Source organism: Schistocerca nitens, chromosome 6 (assembly GCF_023898315.1).
Source record: "Schistocerca nitens isolate TAMUIC-IGC-003100 chromosome 6, iqSchNite1.1, whole genome shotgun sequence".
NCBI classification, from domain to species: domain Eukaryota; kingdom Metazoa; phylum Arthropoda; class Insecta; order Orthoptera; family Acrididae; genus Schistocerca; species Schistocerca nitens.
The window spans coordinates 233499731-233522467 of NC_064619.1; positions in this window are offsets into that span (position 1 = coordinate 233499731).

Below are 22737 nucleotides of genomic sequence, written 5' to 3' on the forward strand. Positions count from 1 at the left end.
AGGTAGAGAAACATGACAGGGGTTTGGCCAGGACTGTGACAAATGCGGGCGTGGAGCCGTCTCTTTCGCTGGGGAGAAGCCAGATAGCTTCGGAGTCTTGGTGGAGCAGTCCATCTAGCCAAGGGATCTCCGAGTATGCAGTCAGATAGCTGCTCAAAGTTCAGTCAGTTTGTGTTTGGGGAATAACAGACAGTATAAAAAGTATTGCCTTCACATTTCAATTTGGTTGATTTTAAATGTAGTGAGGGATAGGAATGGCGCAGAGGAAACACATTTTGTAACAAGTGTCTACCCTCAATGTGGATAGTTAGGTTTCTTTTCTGAGAAGGACTTGTAGGTAGCAGTCGCAATGCAATGAGTATTACTTCATCATTGTACGAGAAAAATTTTTTAAGAATTGACAATACCAATTGTCTCATTGACTCATTAGTTCGTGATTTAATGAAGCACAAACAAATTTAATATCACTTACCTTTAGTCACTTTAAAAATAATCATGTTTGAAGAAGATTCTTTTTCATTCTACTAGAGTTTAGTTAAGTGCTATTGTCGATGATGCCGGGTACTGGCTGATATCTGATTCCACTCATGGATAATGGCCTCACAAATGTTCGAAATAACTGCTATAGAGATTGCTAAACACCTTAATAATTGTGTGGAAGTGAATGGCCTTTGGTGTGGTGGTGAAGATGCGTAAAAGCCCTTTACCGTGCGAGCTAGCAACAGCAGATGACAACAGCTGAAAATTGTCATTTCCCAACGTCTTTTCAGAACATGTAACGTCACTCCTCTAATCTGGAGCTCACAGAACTGGAATTTTACTTCAGTTTATAGCGATACATGGTGTAAATTGAACCTAGGAAACGCTATAAACCACTTCTAAGAAGTCTTCAACAGATAAGGACGTAATGTTGGGTTTCGACAAGTTCACCCGACCACATCATAATGTTCCGGAATATTTTCATACGTGTGTGTTCTGTTTCATAGGGTTTCTTGAATCCAATGACAAGGCTAGTGTGATATTCTATGCTCCCGCATTTTGTTCAGTAGGCGACAGAGAGAAAGTTACGGGATGCCTTCCGGATGCCAACGAACAGGGCATCCACCTGGGAGGCGGTATCGACTGACTTCTGGGTATCAGGATCTCCGTGATGTCATTATGATGCAGCCTAGTAGTCATTTGTCACAGAATTCAGAGCCTCGCTAGTCTCACAAAAGTCAGACTTAGGTCCTGTCGGTGATATTGGAGGCTAGCGTCAAAATCTCGTGATTTTATCCGCATTTCAGGCTGGAAATTAACTGAGAACCTTCTATCCAATTTTTCTAGCACATCACACAGTTGGTAATGTCTCGAAGAGTCTTTTCTGAATGGACACAGCTTTAATCCGGAGAAGTAGTGATGGACGACCGTGCGTTTCGACTGTCCGCAGCAGAGAGGTGCCTTCAGAAGTTTTATTCTGACGATTTTGCAGCGTAAAGGCTGGCACTTGGAAGCCAGTGCGGCTCACAGCCGTGGACCGGATAATGACAACCGCTGGTGTTAATAGTTTTATCGGAAGCCGATAGCGGGTCGTGTTTGGCGGGCGCAGCTCTTCGGCCGCTGCGCAGCGGCCCGGAAAGCCATCAGCCGCCAGCCGCCAGTCGCCGGACCATTGACTGCGTGCCGGCTCCTCTCTCTGCTCTGAAACCACCGTCTGTCCGCGTCACGACTCCACACACTACCAGCGCTGCCCCCCGACCTAAGCGACACGAACCCGCTTCCGTGTCGCGATCAAGTTGTATGTGCAATAAGAGCAGTAACGTTCATTTTCCTTTTTTAATTCGTCTTTGTTACTAGTAGGACAATAGAAACATATGTCCTTTCGAGCTTAAAAAAACGCCCGTAGAACCACGGATACTTCCTGTACTTGAAGGACTCGAAGGACTTGCCCACGAAAGCTCACACAGTCTACAACCTGACGATGAATGCTACACATTTGTGACGTACGCTATTTCGACTGTATCGCTCCTATCTACGGACAACTATCTTGACTATGAGCCGGCTGACGTAGAGGCTATCATATTGTATGTTTACTGTACACTCTTCTCAGTCATTGCACTCGCTCTTATTTACACTACTGGCCATTAAAATTGCTACACCACGAAGATGACGTGCTACACACGCGAAATTTAACAGACAGGAAGAAGATGCTGCGATATGCAAATGATTAGCTTCTCAGAGCACTCACACAAGGTTGGCGCCGGTGGCGACACCTACAACGTGCTGACATGAGGAAAGTTTCCAACCGATTTCTCATACACTAACAGCAGTTGACCGGCGTTGCCTGGTGAAACGTTGTTGTGATGCCTCGTGCAAGGAGGAGAAATGCGTACCATCACGTTTCCGATTTTGATTAACGTCGGATTGTAGCCTATCGCGATTGCGGTTTATCGTATCGCGACATTGCTGCTCGCGTTGGTCGAGATCCAATAACTGTTAGCAGAATATGGAATCGGTGGGTTCAGGAGAGTAATACAGAACGCTGTGCTGGATCCAAACGGCCTCGTATCACTAGCAGCCGAGATGACAGGCATCTTACCTGCATGGCTGTAACGGATAGTGCAGCCACGTCTCGATCCCTGGGTCAACAGATGGGTACGTTTGCAAGACAACCAACATCTGCACGAACAGTTCGACGACGTTTGCAGCAGCATGGACTATCAGCTCGGGGACCATGGCTGCGGTTACCCTTGAAGCTGCATCACAGGCAGGAGCGTCTGTGATGATGTACTCAACGACGAACCTGGGGGCACGAATGGCAAAACGTCATTTTTTCGGATGAATCCAGGTTCTGTTTACAGCGTCATGATGGTCGCATCCGGGTTCGGCGACGTCGCGGTGAACGCACATTGGAAGCGTATATTCGTCATCGCCACACTGGCCTATCAACCGGCGTGATGGTATGGGTTGCCATTGGTTACACGTCTCGGTCACCTCTTGTTCGCATTGACGGCACTTTGAACAGTGGACGTTACATTTCAGATGTGTTACGACCCGTGGCTCTACCCTTCATTCGATCCCTGCGAAACCATACATTTTAGCAGGATAATGCACGACAGCATGTTGCAGGTTCTGTACAGGCCTTTCTGGATACAGAAAATATTCGACTGCTGCTTTGGCCAGCACATTCTCCAGATCTCTCACCAAATGAAAACGTCTGGTCAATGGTGGTCGAGCAACTGGCTCGTCACGATACGCCAGTCACTACTCTTGATGAACTGTGGTATCCTGTTGAAGCTGCATGGGCAACTGTACCTGTACACGCCATCCAAGCTCTGACTCAATGCCCAGGCGTATCAAGGCCGTTATTACGGCCAGAGGTGGTTGTTCTGGGTAATGATTTCTCAGAGTCTATGCACCCAAATTGCGTAAAAATGTAATCACATGTCAGTTCTAGTATAACATAATTGCCCAATGAATATCCGTTTATCACCTGCATTTCTTCTTGGTGTAGCAATTTTAATGGCCAACTCTTACACTACCATCTGAAGAGCACAGCAGAAATAATTATCCTCAAAAAAGTAAAATCCTCTCCGTACCATCTCATAACACTGCCATGTTCTATAAATCATTCCCTTTATCAGCAACCCGACTTGCGAACATTCTTCCTTATAAAAAAACAACGGAATTAAATTCCTTACAAACGTCAAAAGACAGTTGATGGCCCACCTGTCGCAATACCCTCTCTTCCATATCTGTAGTCTGCAGATCACTGCCGTCAATGGCCCCTTTCCACAACTTTTCCCTCCCCCACGATGGCAGACTTCTTTATTTGAATTCTTTTCTCTCGTAGCAGCCACTGGTCACTGTCATTTCATTTTTTTCCTCTTTCTATATCCCTTCCGCTTCTGTAATACTAAATGTGAATTTAAATGTGCTAAACTAATCCGTATCATTCTTAGTGGCCTTTATTATTATTATCATTATTATTTGTGTCAATTATTATTTTCATTGTTATTATTAGTGCCATTATTATTAGTATAGTTATTATTACTCCTATGGGTGTAATATCTTTGGTATGTTTTGCTCCTTGTCAGATGTAAGAGAGGGCCTTAAGGCCCTAATCTGGTCAGACTAAATAAGCAATAAATAAATATTTTATTTCTTCAACATTACCTTTCTGTTACAGTTACAATAGCATTGAAAACATCACATGCAGTGCTTGTAATACTACGGATGTGAATGTAAATATTATTATTTTTTTCCAAACTATATTTTCTATACTGACTTAGCATATGCGTTATTTGACAAGACTGGGGTGCCACCTGTTGGTCGTTTATATAACTAGTGGAAGTAGTTTAATTTTTTGTAAATTATCTTATTCAGGTCCTCTTTAATTTTTTGTACATGTCAAATCACTTATCATGAAAGTATAGTAAGGCAATGAAAGCTTTTTTATTGAAAAATCTTTGTAAACAACACTCATTCTGCGGGTGTCAATAGGGCATTGTAGCACTTTCGAAATAACTGTCGTTAGACGAACACCCGGCACTAGGAAAGTGGTTACCTATGAGTGTGAGCAGATGTGTGATCACGTGCTGAGCATCTGTAAACAGACAATACCAAGAGGATTATCTATGTCTATAAGGTGCCCAGAAGAATATTCTAGAAGATGCAACGCGATTATGCAAGTGTGGATATGGTCCTGACGAAGCTGGAGGCACTGGAATCATCTTTTTGTGTGTCAGTTGCTACGTTAACGTACTGAAGGACTGCTATAACTCAACTAGACCCCACTCAGTTTTGAGAACTGGCAATGCAATAAATTCATACACATTACAACTAAGAATATACTGCTTTAAACGAACTTCAGCCGTGTTCTAGTCACATGAAATACACGGTGCAGTTACATTCATGTGACCACCACCTGTATTCGACGACAGCGTGCAATAACCACTCTGTCAGCAGCTGGCAGCACTAGCAGTGGAGGGTATATAAAGTGTGTTGGGGATACCGCAAATAGTGCAGTCGTTGTCGTAATGCCAAAACAAAGCGGTTAATCTGACGCCCTAAGAGGCATGATCATTGCCTTTTGGGCCAACGGTTGAAGCATTTCCGAAACAGCTATGTTTGTAAACTGTTCGCGTGTTACCATGGTTAAAGTATACCGTGCATGTCAAAAAGGCTCTGTCTAACGGTGGTGTCGAGGTAATTGTGGTGCACCACGAGCCATACAAGGTGTTTAGTAATTCAAGTTACACACTGCTAGAAGTTGTACTGGGGACTTAATAGTCCTTGAAAGTTTGTAGGAAATTTGGAAATTTGTGGTAAGGTATTATGGGACCAAACTGCTGAGGTCATCGGTCCCTACGCTTAGGCACTACTTAATATTACGCTAAGGACAACACACACACTTTTGTATTGGCAGAAGAGCCAACACCGTGTTACGAGTGGAGGCCGAAATGCACGCGGTTTAGCTCACGCAGGCTGAGTGTGCTCCCTGCCGCCGTTGGATAAGCAGCTGCAGCAGCAAGTCGTATACTCCTAGCTCACTCATTTCTTACATAGTTTAATTCTTAATTTCTTTGCGTGTTTTTGGTACTTGCATTGTTTGATACATAAATTTCGGGCGTATTATAGTATTTGAGAGTTGTAGCATCGCGTTTTAGTACCTGAACAGTGTAAATTCGCGTAGTCGTTTGTCTTTTGTTTTTGTTTTGAACGGCCAGTGTCGGTTGGTCAGTCAGTGTGCTCCCTGCCGCCGTTGGATAAGCAGCTGCAGCAGCAAGTCGTATACTCCTAGCTCACTCATTTCTTACATAGTTTAATTCTTAATTTCTTTGAGTGTTTTTGGTACTTGCATTGTTTGATACATAAATTTCGGGCGTATTATAGTATTTGCGAGTTGTAGCATCGCGTTTTAGTACCTGAATAGTGTAAAATCGCGTAGTCTCCTTCCGCTGCCGAGCAGTGTGTCAGCAGTGCGTTAGTAGCAGCATTACTGCATTTACTAGGCAATCTTGTATTTTAATAACCGTTTAAATTTTGTCGATTTGTTTGCGCTCTCTGTAGATTAGTTCAGACGTTCTTTGCAAAACAGTTTTTAGCATGGATAGGGACTGCAACTGCTGTGTTCGGATGCAGGCTGAGTTGGCATCCCTTCGCTCCCAGCTTCAGGCAGTGTTGGCTTCGGTCACACAGCTTGAGGCTGTTGCCAATGGGCATCACTGTGGGGGTCCGGATGGGGGTTTGTCGGAGACGGCCAGCTCGTCCCACGCATCCCCCGATCGGACTAAGACTGTGGTTGCCCGGGATACTGCCCGCATTGAGGCTGATCCCTCACCTGTGGTAGAGTGGGAGGTAGTCTCAAGGTGTGGCAGGGGGCGAAAGACATTCCGGAGGGCTGAACGGAAGGCCTCTCCAGTTTGTCTGACGAACCGGTTTCAGGTTCTGTCTCAGGCTGATACTGATCTTCGGCCTGACATGGCTGCTTGTCCTGTTCCAGAGGTTGCCCCTCAGTCTGCAAGATCCGGGCGGTCGCAGAGGGTGGGCTTACTGGTAGTTGGGAGCTCCAACGTCAGGCGCGTAATGGGGCCCCTTAGAGAAATGGCAGCAAGAGAGGGGAAGAAAACCAATGTGCACTCCGTGTGCATACCGGGGGGAGTCATTCCAGATGTGGAAAGGGTCCTTCCGGATGCCATGAAGGGTACAGGGTGCACCCATCTGCAGGTGATCGCTCATGTCGGCACCAATGATGTGTGTCGCTATGGATCGGAGGAAATCCTCTCTGGCTTCCGACGGCTATCTGATTTGGTGAAGACTGCCAGTCTCGCTAGCGGGATGAAAGCAGAGCTCACCATCTGCAGCATCGTCGACAGGACTGACTGTGGACCTTTGGTACAGAGCCGAGTGGAGGGTCTGAATCAGAGGCTGAGACGGTTCTGCGACCACGTGGGCTGCAGATTCCTCGACTTGCGCCATAGGGTGGTGGGGTTTCGGGTTCCGCTGGATAGGTCAGGAGTCCACTACACGCAGCAAGCGGCTACACGGGTAGCAGGGGTTGTGTGGCGTGGACTGGGCGGTTGTTTAGGTTAGATGGCCTCGGGCAAGTACAGAAAGGGCAACAGCCTCAAAGGGTGCGGAGCAAAGTCAGGACATGCGGGGACCAAGCAGCAATCGGTATTGTAATTGTAAACTGTCGAAGCTGCGTTGGTAAAGTACCGGAACTTCAAGCGCTGATAGAAAGCACCGAAGCTGAAATCGTTATAGGTACAGAGAGCTAGCTTAAGCCAGAGATAAATTCTGCGGAAATTTTTACAGAGGTACAGACGGTGTTTAGGAAGGATAGATTGCATGCAACCGGTGGTGGAGTGTTTGTCGCTGTTAGTAGTAGTTTATCCTGTAGTGAAGTAGAAGTTGATAGTTCCTGTGAATTATTATGGGTGGAGGTTACACTCAACAACCGAGCTGGGTTAATAATTGGCTCCTTTTACGGACCTCCCGACTCAGCAGCGTTAGTGGCAGAACAACTGAGAGAAAATTTGGAATACATTTCGCATAAATTTCCTCAGCATGTTATAGTCTTAGGTGGAGATTTCAATTTACCAGATATAGACTGGGACACTCAGATGTTTAGGACGGGTGGTAGGGACAGAGCATCGAGTGACATTATACTGAGTGCACTATCCGAAAATTACCTCGAGCAATTAAACAGAGAACCGACTCGTGGAGATAACATCTTGGACCTACTGATAACAAACAGACCCGAACTTTTCGACTCTGTAAGTGCAGAACAGGGAATCAGTGATCATAAGGCCGTTGTAGCGTCCCTGAATATGGAAGTTAATAGGAATATAAAAAAAGGGAGGAAGGTTTATCTGTTTAGCAAGAGTAATAGAAGGCAGATTTCAGACCACCTAACAGATCAAAACGAAAATTTCTGTTCCGACACTGACAATGTTGAGTGTTTATGGAAAAAGTTCAAGGCAATCGTAAAATGCGTTTTAGACAGGTACGTGCCGAGTAAAACTGTGAGGGACGGGAAAAACCCACCGTGGTACAACAACAAAGTTAGGAAACTACTGCGAAAGCAAAGAGAGCTTCACTCCAAGTTTAAATGCAGCCAAAACCTCTCAGACAAACAGAAGCTAAGCGATGTCAAAGTTAGCGTAAGGAGGGCTATGCGAGAAGCGTTCAGTGAATTCGAAAGTAAAATTCTATGTACAGACTTGACAGAAAATCCTAGGAAGTTCTGGTCTTACGTTAAATCAGTAAGTGGCTCGAAACAGCATATCCACACACTCCGGGATGATGATGGCATTGAAACAGAGGATGACACGCGTAAAGCTGAAATACTAAACACCTTTTTCCAAAGCTATTTCACAGAGCAAGACCGCACTGCAGTTCCTTCTCTAAATCCTCGCACAAACGAAAAAATGGCTGACATCGAAATAAGTGTCCAAGGAATAGAAAAGCAACTGGAATCACTCAACAGAGGAAAGTCCACTGGACCTGACGGGATACCAATTCGATTCTACACAGAGTACGCGAAAGAACTTGCCCCCCCTTCTAACAGCCGTGTACCGCAAGTCTCTAGAGGAACGGAGGGTTCCAAATGATTGGAAAAGAGCACAGGTAGTCCCAGTCTTCAAGAAGGGTCGTCGAGCAGATGCGCAAAACTATAGACCTATATCTCTGACGTCGATCTGTTGTAGAATTTTAGAACATGTTTTTTGCTCGAGTATCATGTCGTTTTTGGAAACCCAGAATCTACTATCAACATGGATTCCGGAAACAGCGATCGTGTGAGACCCAACTCGCGTTATTTGTTCATGAGACCCAGAAAATATTAGATACAGGCTCCCAGGTAGATGCTATTTTTCTTGACTTCCGGAAGGCGTTCGATACAGTTCCGCACTGTCGCCTGATAAACAAAGTAAGAGCCTACGGAATATCAGACCAGCTGTGTGGCTGGATTGAAGATTTTTTAGCAAACAGAACACAGCATGTTGTTATCAATGGAGAGACGTCTACAGACGTTAAGGTAACCTCTGGCGTGCCACAGGGGAGTGTTATGGGACCATTGCTTTTCACAATATATATAAATGACCTAGTGGATAGTGTCGGAAGTTCCATGCGGCTTTTCGCGGATGATGCTGTAGTATACAGAGAAGTTGCAGCATTAGAAAATTGTAGCGAAATGCAGGAAGATCTGCAGCGGATAGGCACTTGGTGCAGGGAGTGGCAACTGTCCCTTAACATAGACAAATGTAATGTATTGCGAATACATAGAAAGAAGGATCCTTTATTGTATGATTATATGATAGCGGAACAAACACTGGTAGCAGTTACTTCTGTAAAATATCTGGGAGTATGCGTGCGGAACGATTTGAAGTGGAATGATCATATAAAATTAATTGTTGGTAGGGCGGGTACCAGGTTGAGATTCATTGGGAGAGTGCTTAGAAAATGTACTCCAGCAACAAAGGAGGTGGCTTACAAAACACTCGTTCGACCTATACTTGAGTGTTGCTCATCAGTGTGGGATCCGTACCAGATCGGGTTGACGGAGGAGATAGAGAAGATCCAAAGAAGAGCGGCGCGTTTCGTCACAGGGTTATTTGGTAACCGTGATAGCGTTACGGAGATGTTTAATAAACTCAAGTGGCAGACTCTGCAAGAGAGGCGCTCTGCAGCGCGGTGTAGCTTGCTCGCCAGGTTTCGAGAGGGTGCGTTTCTGGATGAGGTATCGAGTATATTGCTTCCCCCTACTTATACCTCCCGAGGAGATCACGAATGTAAAATTAGAGAGATTAGAGCGCGCACGGAGGCTTTCAGACAGTCGTTCTTCCCGCGAACCATACGCGACTGGAACAAGAAAGGGAGGTAATGACGGTGGCACGTAAGGTGCCCTCCGCCAGACACCGTTGGGTGGCTTGCGGAGTATGAATGTAGATGTAGATGTAGGCTGGCGTGAGGAGGGAAGAACTATACTGACGTGAGGTCTGGAACATGACAAGGAATGAGAATTCAGAAAGCGGACGTAATTAGTTTCATACTTAACTTTAATCCATTAATGATGAACGTCGCTCTTGACGGTACATGATTCACAATATTATCCGTTCAGAATACATTCTTGAAGTAATTATAGTCACTGAATAGGGGGCCTTGCTAGGTCTTAGCAAATGAAGTAGCTGAAGGCTATGCTAAATTGTCGTCTCTGCAAATGAGAGCGTATGTAGACAGTGATCCATCGCTAGCAAAGTCGGCTGTACAACTGGGGTGAGTGCTAGGGAGTCTCTCTAGACTAGACCTGCCGTGTGGCGGCGCTCGGTTTGCAATCACTGATAGTGGCGACACGCGGGTCCGACGTATACTAACGGACAGCGGCCGATTTAAAGGCTACCACCTAGCAAGTGTGGCATCTGGCGGTGACACCATGCACACGCACACGCACCCATGCCCGAGGGAGGACTCGAAACTCCCAGAGGAGGAACCGCGCGAACCGTGTCAAGGCGCCTGAGACCACGCAGCTGAAAGTGTGTAACCTTATCACAAACACAGTCGCTAGTGTCTATAACTTAGACGATCTGTACTGTCGTTGGATAACGTTTCCGGACACGGGTTCCTATGAAAAACTTTATCTACAAGTCCCCTCTCCAACCTCTAGAAGAGTGGAGCATGAATTGTGAAACACCCTGTATATGACAGGGGTGAACGAAGGCTACAGAGTGTGTACGGGCGAATTGACGTACAACTGTTGAGCAACTGACCGCACAGGTTACCCAAGTGACTACAAACAGTCTCTCCTCAACGACTGTTCAGCAAACGTTGCTGCTTTTGGGCCTCCGCAGCAGACGCCTGATTCATGCGTCCTCGCTTATTGCTGTTCATCGGCAACGAAGATTGGAATTTGTGTACCCCTGTACCGCAGCTGGACGCACCTTGAGTGGCGACAGGTGTCCTTTTCAGATGAATCAAGTTTTATGCTAAATCGGACTGAAAGCAACTATTGTCGGAAGAGTCCAGGACGGAAGAAGGAGGCGTTATGGTTTGGGGAATGTTTTCGTGACATTCCCTGTGTGATCTTGTCTTTCTGGAAGCCACAGTGGATCAACGCAAGTATGGCTCTATCCTTGAAGACCATGTGCACCCCTACATGCTGTTTGCTTTTCCTCGGCACGACGGCACAGCAAAATGTAACGTGTTACACAGCTCGAGCATGGTTCAAAGAGCACCAGGATGAGGTTACCATACTCCTCCGACCACCAAACTCCACGTATTTAAACACAGTCGAGGATCTGTCTCCACATCCCCGTCGATACCTTCCAGAACGTCACTGACCCTCTTCCTGCGTGTTTCACAGCGGTCCGTGCTGCAAAGGGTGGTTGTTCAGGCTTTTGACACATGGTGACATTAAGGTTACTGGACAGTGTATTTCATCCCAGGCTACAATTCGTTTCTCTGTCTCATTATATATATAAGGTTGATAGATTCAAATACCTGGGGGAGTGGATCCAAGCCAATGGACTGGATAACACAACAAATAAAGAAAGAATAAAAAAGTTAGAATTTGCATATAAATTAACACAAAATAACTACAATAAGACATCAATATCCATACAAGCGAAGATTAAACATTATAATTCAGTTATTAGGACACAAGCAACGTATAGATCAGAGTGCCTAACATTGAATAAGAAAGGTGAATTAAGAGAACTAGAAAAAGGGAGAGAAAAATACTAAGAAAAATTCTTAGTCCTGAGAAAAGCAAGGAAAATAGGTGGATTTAAAGGAGAAATGAAGACCTATGCAAAAATACAGAAAAGATCACAGATACAATGAGGAAGAGACGGCTAAAATTTTATGGACATTTAAAAAGAATGGAAGAAACACGGATTACAAAGAAAATTTTTAATTACTTTAGTAAGCTGAAAAAAACTGTAGGATGGATAGAAGCAGTAAAGAAAGACGCCAACAAAATAGGTGTTACAGAAGAAATAATACGTGACAGGAATCACTTTAGGCTACTTATAGAAAACGCAAACTATGAAGAAGATGCGCCAAAACCTCGACCCAAGAGAGTGTGGACAGATGAGCAGAGATGAGCAGTTGGCGAGAAAATGATGAAGTACTGGGAAGAACTGAAGAAAAACAAACACCATAAGTCTTAAGTTGTATGTGGTCCATAGCTGGCCAAATTCATAAATGAAAAATAAAAAAAAAGTTGCACTGCACGTTACAAGTTGTATAGTGAATTTAAGGTATATTTCTTCCGTCACTACAGTCCACTTACGTAGATGGCGTTCTTCTATCGTTTATGTTCAGGTCAGTAAGAGTGCTGACACAAATGTAAAAATGAACATCTTTCTTCCCTTTCGGTCTTACTATTATGTTGCATTTGTTCCAATACTGCTGGATTTTGAGTAAGTCTGCGTTGCGAAACCTTGTACTTCCTTAAATAAAGTTTTTACGAAAAGTGTTTTACAAAATTAGTTTGCAGTGTTTTGTATGTTTCTGGTGCATAATTTTGGAGGGAATGAGTTTTACAATTTTTTTGTCTTATTGTGTGATTAAATATTGATGAAACTCAGGGTCGCAACCAGTCCACTGCATTCAATAATTAGCTTTTTGGGTGATGAATAGACTCAGTGTGTTTCACAGCACTGCAGTAATTGAAATTTTCAACAGATAAGTGGTGGCAATAGCTCGCGTTACTCAATTTTGATTAATTTAGCGTTACATAATACACCCTTTCCTTTATTCTGTGAATTACATGTGAAGCCAATTTTCAACACAAATTTTAAAACTGTACAATACTTCTTACATTGCTTGAGAACTGTTGTGGCTATTCTTCAGTGACAGGTCTGTGAATTGGCATGATACAATCAATGATTTCACGTGTAATGATGATACTGTGCTAAGACTGTACGAATAGTTTTTCAACAGTCTTGAAGTTGCAGTTCTGGGAGCGAAATTCAGAAAACTGTCGGGAAGTTGAAGTACTGTTTCAGCAGCAAAAATGACATATCTGGAATTAAAAACGGAAATATAGCTGCGAGTAGATGACAGTTTTCGGTGTTTAGATGTAGAAAATGGATTATGTAGTATAAAATGTTTAATATGGAAGCAAAAGCCAATTCGTGTGGTCCAGCAGCGTTAATGAGTCAACTTCTATGGGTAATAAAAGGTTTACTGAAAAAATAGAAACAGGGGAACACATCTTATTGAGAAAATTGAAATCTGACAAAATTCATTAAAGACGATCTTCCTGAAATAATAGGAATATGGCAATTTTATATAACAGAAAAGCCGGCCGGGGTGGCCGAGCGGTTCTAGGCGCTACAGTCTGGAACCGCGTTACCGCTACGGTAGCAGGTTCTAGTCCTGCCTCGGGCATGGGTGTGTGTGATCTCCTTAGGTTGGTTAGGTTTAAGTAGTTCTAAGTTCTAGGGGACTGATGATCTCAGAAGTTAAGTCCCATAGTGCTCAGAGCCATTTGAACCATTTTTTTTTTGTAACTGAAAAAATGGATAAACTTTGTGAAAACTCAAATAAAGTATTGATGGTTTAAACGGGGATCTGGAAACAGAAGTAGACAGAAAAATCTCGTTGATGAAAGAAGGGGTGCAGAATGAGTTAATAGAAATCAAGAAAATGATGGATATAGGTATTTGGGAGCTAAAAGGATTGAGTGATAAACATTCTGAGTTAGAATAAGAAGGAACTGAGATAATTGTAGGCCTATATACAAACCGTGACGACTAGACAAATAAATTCGAGAAAGGAAAAGATGAAATTAAACATTCCTAACGTCATCTGATTCTTAAACAAATAAATGCGGAAGAAAGCTAGGAGTCACGAAATGTCACTCCAGAAATACTGTGACGTATGGATAGTTTCGAGAGGAAATTGCAGTAAATGGACGTTTAATGAAGTCGTGAGCTGTAGTTGCAAGAGAAAATTATTTTTCCAGTCTGTATTTCGATTCTAAGGGGAGTTCATATCCTGTAGCAGTTGTTAATGAGCTGAGGGCTGGTCACACTGAAGTCTGGTCAGAAAGAATAAGCTTAGATGAGCAAGAGCTTTATTAACGGCAGATAGTATTGAGTTAGCTTTAGATATAAAAGAAAGGTATGCAAATTTTCAAGAATTTATAAAGGGTTCTTAGATAACTATTGGTCTGAGAAAAAAAAGACGTGAAAAGAGCTTTTGCACAGGTGCCTCGTTATAGCAGGCACACAGGAAAATTTATGAAGAAATGTTGTGAACATTTACTGAATGGAGTAAAGAATTTGGATCAATTATTTGATCATGCTGATGTGATAGACAATCTTAAGTAGCTACCGTTTACAAACTAGGTTATATTCTACCCAGTAATAAAAAAAATCTGAAACGAGTAGGTGCTGTTGGTAGATATGATGTAGGTAAGTATGGATATTATTTTAGGCAAAGTGAAAGAAGTCATGATGTCAGGAGGGATATAAATAGAATGGCCCCAAAACTATAGGAGTAGGGTTATTAGAGGTCGTGGATCTCATAGAAGAGGATATCTTCATGGGATACAGGACTCTAGAGAGGGAACGAGGCTCCACTTCAGTGAGGGTCTGTAATAAGATGAGCCAGAATAGAGGACACAACTGTAATGCGATTCAATACCCTGTAGTCATTATGAATTAGGAATTCAGTGAAAGTGGAAAATAACAGACTTAGTGGAGAAAGTTGTAGTGAATACACAGGGGTGGGAATGCACAATTTAATGAAACAGAAGAGGAAAAGGTTACAAAGGGATGTATCATAGAATTAACTGATACATGTGAAAGGCTGAAAGAAAATAAAGTCAAGTGTGTAGGTATAACGAAAGTGAGGACAAAGAAAAAAGGAAAGTAGAATAGGAAGAAAAGGAACATAAGAGAACAGATCATCGAGCAAAAGTGATGATGACAGTGATGAGGAAAGTAGTGATGAAAGAAGTAGAGATTGGATCATATATTTGGGATGAGTCTGCGATGTAGGATCTTCTGGTTGAATAGGAGATAGTTACTGAAGTGCCAGGTCACAGAACGGACATTGCAGCACTCTTTAGTTCCTTAAATAATAACTGTGAAGATGGGAAGGGCAAGATTCTTGTTTTGTGGGTAATAAAAAAGACAATATCACAGAAGGATAGGAACTAATGGTAGATGGTGAAATGGGAGTGAAATAATTGACTGTTATGATGAAAAGGGCCGATGTTAAAACATGTACAAAAAGAGGAAAGTATTGAATGAGTTCAAGGGGCTAAGGAATGGACCTACTGCAGGAAGAGGTTGTGTGAAGGAAACGAGTTTATTGGTGAGCCTTTAGCTTCATTACACGTTTATGTCATTAAACTAAACATTTTGATAAGTATTGCGACTTTAGTTCAGGTACTGGGGGCAGAGCTCAGCTGTAAGCTAACTGTATATGTCGATGGCCTGCTTATTGCTACTGAGAATTTGGAGGAAAATTGTTGGTTATTAAATAATTTATTTCAAGATTATGTGAAAGGGAGCTTTATACTGAGAAATGAAAGAGCTGAAAACAGAAGGTGGGACCCAGGAAAAAAGGAATATTTTGACACAGAGCCTAATGAAGGAAGACCATTTAAGATAGGATTAGTTTGCTTATATGAGAACAAATGTTCGTAATTATATTTACATTTCTTCTGTTTTGATTTCTTAGGTGACAACTGAAATGTGTAAGTGAACGGATGTGAGAGGTGGTATGGATGAGTTAGTATGTAGGTCTTTTGGTTGTTACTTAATAATTATGTGAAATCAGTGATAAGATAATATAAAAGACGGCAATTAATTATTTCTCAGTTTTCGTAATTAAAGTTTAGGGATCAGACACAGGAATCTATTTAAGGGAAATGCACGGACATAGAGAGAAATGAGAATAAATTTGTTACCAGTGTATATTGTTTCAAACTGTGATATTAACTGTTACCACAATGAGTAATTGAATGTTGGCCCATATAGTGAACGTGGTTGGGAGCAATGAAGTGACCAGTGGGGTGACAGGCAATCTCCAGCGTGAGAGAGAACTTACCGAAAGGTGTAGGTCAGGTGCCCTTGTTGTTGCTGGTGGAAAGTAATGTACCTGTATGACACACAAGCATTAGTGCAAATCTACGGGCACTAAGAAAATTTCGAAGTACCACAGTTCTAAGGTAACGTAAGGAAGGGACAGACTCGAAATGACTGGTCACAAGACAAATAAATAATTTGTTTGTATTCTTTTTAATTATGTGGTATTTATGGCATCTTATTCACACAACCTAACTGCAAAAGAAAAGAATAAATAAAGCGAAAAATGGTTTTGTTACTTGAATAGAATTATGGGAGCATCTACTTCGTATTTCAATAGTATTTAAGAAACAAACATGGTGTGAGTGTGATATGAAAGAAAGATTGCAGTCTTCTATGGGATGTACGGTACTGGGTATGAAAGAGGTATGAATGAGTGCAAATTTTAAGCGTAAAATAAAAATATGGTTAAGAACAGTTAATTGTTTCCGGTTTTGTTTCACATAATATTAGTTGATAAGCATGTGAATGCGAAGAAAAATTTCATCTGTATATTCTTTCTAAAAGTAAAGTTCATTATGACGATACAAAAAATAGTTGACTGCTTCAATTAGAAGTACTTAAGTTTAAGAATATTGACAAAGTGTTAACATTTTCCGTTTTTTTTTATTTGGTTAGCTTCTTTAAAGAATAACGTTTGAAATACAGTTGAGTGTTCTCAGCCTTCGTGTTTTCGGTTGACCACTGCTTTCCCTCTCATTTGGAGACACGTTGGAGGTCGCACTACTACTTCACTTACAAAACATCAGCACGTTTTCATGTTATGAAAATTATGAAGAGAAAGGTTCATGCCTACCAAAACGCGAAGAACTGTTCCAGTCCCGATTCCTTGAAGTAAAAGGCGAAACGCATCTGGAAGAAATAAAATACATTGAGGCATGAAAAAGCGGTTTTTATATACAAAAAGAATATTTCTGTGCTTGCTGCGGATAATGGCCTTAAAAACAAACTTCCAAATTTCAGTGTTTAAGCTACCCTTGCTGAAGCTAGAGGAGTCGAAACTAGCTCGGTTATTGCCTAACATACCCAGTCTGCCATTGCTAGTAATTATTCCACAGTCAACTTCATTCGCTCCTTCTCTGGAAAGCTCACAGACAATGTTGCAACCAATGTGGGTGCATTCGCATCTGGCTGACACATTTCTGTTGAACGTCGCACTACTGAAATTAGCCGGAGATGCACAAATCTATAGAGTAGGTTGACACTTTAAAATAAGCTACCAGATTTGAATCTCTGACAAAACATTTAGCAGAACGGTATTTCCACAACTGTGGCGTGACGAACTGTCCATCTTTAGACAAAGTCGGGGGAGGACTTTAGGCTATTTGCAGACCGCATAAAAACTTTCTAGAACTATCTCATTCAAAACTTATACCCTTTGTTGGGATACAACCCTCTATGATGTACTTCTTGAAGAAACCAAGGCGTATGCAATTGATGCCTTCACCGATGGTGTCAATTCGCAGATTTGTGGACGGTAGCGTCTCCCACATCCCCCCATGAAGTGTACCATTTGGCGCTACTGTGGAGAGAATCCAGAAGCTTTGTCGCACTCCAGTGGACAACAGTGAGCCGTATCCTGTATTTACTAATTAATCACACTGCGGATAAAGGCACCTGTCGTATGGCTCACGCCTGTCTACCAGTTTACTGTCCTAACTGCCGAAGGTTTAGGCACTCAGCAATGCACTGACCACAGAACCAAAATACATCATTTCGTGGCTGCGGCGGTCGACCCCGTGGCCGGAGAAAAGCACGGTCTAATCAAGGGAAGCTACAGTTGTTCTGACACAGCCATCCAACTCTGCTCCCAGTGAAATTAGTTAAGCCTGTAAATTACCGAGGTTTGAAGTAGGTGGCGAACGTGATTGTTATGGGAGAATTTGAGGTAAGAAAGCCTGAATTTTGGTGGAGACAGGTGCACAGATAAGTTCAGTGTTTCTTTCTCCCGGCGACAAGCAGCCGTTGAAACAGTCTCGATGACGTATTAGTTGTTTGCGTAGTGAAGTTATAAAAGCTGCAGGTGCGTATTCAGTTAAGCTGAAGACTGATAACACCACTTGTAAATTCGAGATAAAGGTCTGATTTGGACGTCATACTAGGAAACTATTTCCTACGCCAATCTCAGGGCATGAATGGTTTCCGGTCATATACTATCATATTTGGTGATGTATTTCACCAGTTTTGTGAAATTCCGACACACTGCGTATCCTGGTGTTGAAAGCATCCAACATTGTGAAAAAACTGGAAGCACCTGAAATTATCTCTCGTTGGTTGTCAAAATGCAGAAGTCTAAGGGGACTCTCTTCTTGATTGACCTGCTCACTCAACATTATATCATCGACCAAATGCACGCGCATGAAAAATGAAGCCTCTGTGGAACAGAATCCACAGGAGACAAAAGTTCAAATTCCTTTGTGTGTGGATAATTGTGGAGTTTGAAACATGGAGATACCCAAAGGAACTATACTGGCCAGTATGCAAGAAGTAGCCAAAAGTGAAGAAACCATTCCCAAAAAGATAGTTAAGAGGAGCTACTACCAGTCCGATAAGTGTATACAATTCACCACTCCCGAAGTGATAATTGCAGAGCAAATTGTCCCATTCATCCAGCTCTGAGCAAAGCTTATTATACCCAGTTTTGGACGGGTACTCATGGCTGTTCGAAGACAGGCAGTATTTGCTATTTGCCAGTTACAGATCGTGTGTACCATGGGATTCCTACTAGAAATGTAAGACTAGTTGCCCATAAACCATACAGAATCCCACGCCAGTGACAATCCATTGTGTAGTTCGATTGTCATTGTCCCGAAAAAATCTATTAACAGCGAGAAAAACCTACCAATTATGTGTGGACATGAGAGTAGCAAAGAAAGTCACCATGCCTGACATCTATCCCTTGCCACATGTAGATGAAGCGTTGCACAGAGTAGGAAATTAAAAGTTTTTCACTAATCTTGACATGTGCTCAGGCTATCATCAGATTCCGATAGGCCCTCAGGACCAAACTAGAACAGTTTTTGTTGTACCCTCTGAACAGTACAAGATTTTGTAGACGCCATTTGACTTAAGAAATGCACACGCCACATTTCAAAGATTTGCTGATTCGTTAAGAGGTCTTAAACCCACTACCTGTTTGGTTCATCTTGACAATATCATAACTTTTTTCCAAAATATTGAAGAACATACAAGGAGACTTAGAAATGTGTTGACGAGGCTACAAAATGGCCATCTAAGTTTAAAAATGGAAAAATGCTCTTTCATAGTCGTAAGTCCACCATTTGGGGCACGTTATTAGCTCCGATGGAGTAATGCCAGACCTACACTGTACAGAAGCCATTAACAATTCCAAGCTCCCACAAACATAAAAAATTATAAAGATTTTTGGCGTTAAGTAAGTACTGTTGTTGCTTCAAAAACGATAAGAAAGGAATAACCTTGATTGGACTGCAGAATGTGAATCTGCCACGCAGAAGGTTAAGGAAGTTTTGACAAGTTCACATATGTTGATATAACCTGAGTTTGAGAGACCATTTATACTCTCATGCGATGCCTCAGATTTTTTTGTTGATACTTTTTCGAGTCAAGAGCGTAATACCGAAGAAATACCTGTTCATTATGATTCTTGCCAGCTCAACGAAGCTGAAGTCAATTACAGTACCACAGAAAGAGTCGCTGGCCCTAATGTTTGATGTTAAATGTTTTAAATGCTACCTCTAGGGCAGAAAATTTACTATAGTAATTGACCTTGCTACCTTGTTCCCGATGTTGAATTTAAAAGACCCCAGTAGCTGCCTAGCACATTGGGCTTTAAAACGAGCACACTTGACATCATACACCTGGAAGGCTCCAACAAAACTCAGATACCCTGAGCAAAAAGGTGCGAGTAGTGCAAGAAAACGAAGTATTAATAACAAAATTAGAAGGCGCCCAAGAAAAGATTCCAATTATCAACCATACGCTACCCTGCCTGATTTTGTGTTAGAAGACTGTATATTGTACTACAAAACTCTGTTGGGAAACCAATTAGTGATAATAATGTCACTCCAGTTCCGAATCACTGCTCAGTGATATGATAGCATCCAAGCCTGCCCTGGTGGTAGATGTGTTACAAACGCCTGTATTACTATGCAGCACTGGTGGTTCAGACGTTTAGGCACAATATGTATTGGGGAATTTTATGGACTTGTAGCAGTTTCAATAATATTGTGAGCCACCATAGATTGGATTTCCTGTTTGACTTTGTCACGGTGAACTAGCGGTATTGGATAAGGTGTAACAACAAAAAGGCGTATTGGGTTTTACTTGAAATTCATATAAAAACTCTTTAATTGTGCCTGGAGCCGTGTCAAAAACATGGGAAAACTCAGTTAAAGTGGCATGTAGATCTTGCATTTCTTAAACTGAAGCTGAATCAACTACTTTGATTTTATCCTGACTAATGTTACCAATGTCTGGTGTCGTATCGTTATTATCAATGTTTGAGGAAGGAACAAAAAATGACGCCAGTGTTACGTCCGACGGGAGCTGAGACTGAACGAAATTAATTTTGTTAAGGTCTTGTTCTGCTTGCGACAAATGTTTGTGAAAGTCCAAAAAGAAGCAAACTCCATCACAGAGACGAATCCAATGATCTTCAAAATCTAAAACTGCTTTATATTTGTTCAAAAAATCGACCCCCAAAAGAACGTCTGTAGTGAGAAGCGGAACTATTAAGAATGTAGCATATAAAAAATGTGTATCGACTTGAAACTGCAGATAACATTGCTGTTTAATATCTATACTTGTGCCAGGAACGGCACCACTGACCTTAGTATGAGAAACCGGAAGTGTTGGAATGGTAGAAACAGTGGCGCATTTTTGGAAAGCGGCTTCACTAATAACAGAAATGGGAGAACCCGAATCAAGGACTGCAGATAATTTGTATGTGCCTATCGAAATATTAATGATGGGATGATGAACAGTTAGTTGTAGTTCGATTTTTTCTAGCAGAAGGTCCTCTCGTCAAAACGGATAACGTGTGATGTAAAATTTTCAAAAGTATCATGGCACCGCTCGCGCTGCAGCGAGCACGCGGTAGGCAGAGCAGTTAGTTGCTATTGTTGGTGTTCTGTTTGACGCTGATGATCTCCATTGTTTCGTGGATTTGGTGGAAGAGCTTCTACTAGCTGTACTGTTCTGCCTGATGAATTATTGAAATCATGTCTGGGGTGGAACCGGGAATCAGGTTGATGAAATGGTACTCGTCTGTCATTGCCGTAATTCTGTTGGCTGTCATTGGTTTGTCTCTGGTTGTTGTTGTTGTTGTTGTGGTCTTCAGTCCTAAGACTGGTTTGATGCAGCTCTCGATGCTACTCTATCCTGTGCAAGCTTCTTCATCTCCCAGTACCTACTGCAACCTACATCCTTCTGAATCTGCTTAGTGTATTCATCTCTTGGTCTCCCCCTACGATTTTTACCCTCCACGATGCCCTCCAATACTAAATTGGTGATCCCTTGATGCCTCAGAACATGTCCTACCAACCGATCCGTTCTTCTGGGCAAGTTGTGCCACAAAATCCTCTTCTCCCCAATCCTATTCAGTACCTCCTCATTAGTTATGTGATCTACCCATCTAATCTTCAGCATTCTTCTGTAGCACCACATTTCGAAAGCTTCTATTCTCTTCTTGTCCAAACTATTTACCGTCCATGTTTCACTTCCATACATGGCTACACTCCATAGAAATACTTTCAGAAATGACTTCCTGACACTTAAATCTATACTTGATGTTAACAAATTTCTCTTCTTCAGAAACGCTTTCCTTGCCATTGGCAGTCTACATTTTATATCCTCTCTACTTCGACCATCATCAGTTATTTTGCTCCCCAAATAGCAAAACTCCTTTACTACTTTAAGTGTCTCATTTCCTAATCTCTGGTTATGACTTGGATAATTATCATTACGATTTGGAAAATTCTGTTGTCTGTACTGATGAGTGTGTGGGCGATCAAAGGTTTGTCGTCATTGATAGTAATCATTGTTTCCGTATGGTTTATGGCGGTTCTGGTGCCAGATTTCGTTTCTTTGTACAAAAGAAGTGTTGGAATTATTCCGCTGATTCTCCCAGTTTCTTTGGTTGTTACTGTACCGCCGATTATTTTGTGGGGTTGTGGAAGAAAGCATCCTGCATTTCCATATTGAGGTCTATTATTTGGAAACTGCCTGCCGTTATTACGAAAATGGTTGTCTCTATTCTTTTATGAATCCGGAAAAGAATGTTGACTAGATCGTCGATTGTGTGTTTCATCCAGTTCAAGAAGCTGTAAAACATCACGAAAAGTGTTCAAGCTTTCTGTGCGATTTCCTGTCAGCAACGGAACTCTCAATGATCTAGGTAATTTTGAAATACAAATCTGAATGCGACCGGAAGGGCTGTAAGCTTCAGTTAAATGTTGATTCTGTTGAATCATGTGGTCAAAATATTGTGTCAAAGTCCCAAATTGTGAATTATAAAAGGGTGGCATATTTAGCAACTGATCATTCACGCGATGCTGTGAAGTAGGATTCCAGTAAGCATCAAGAAATTGTTGTTGGAATGACTGGAAAGACAAATATTGCCGTGCAACGTATCTCATTCGCGTTGCAGGTTCGCCCTCCAAGAAACCGC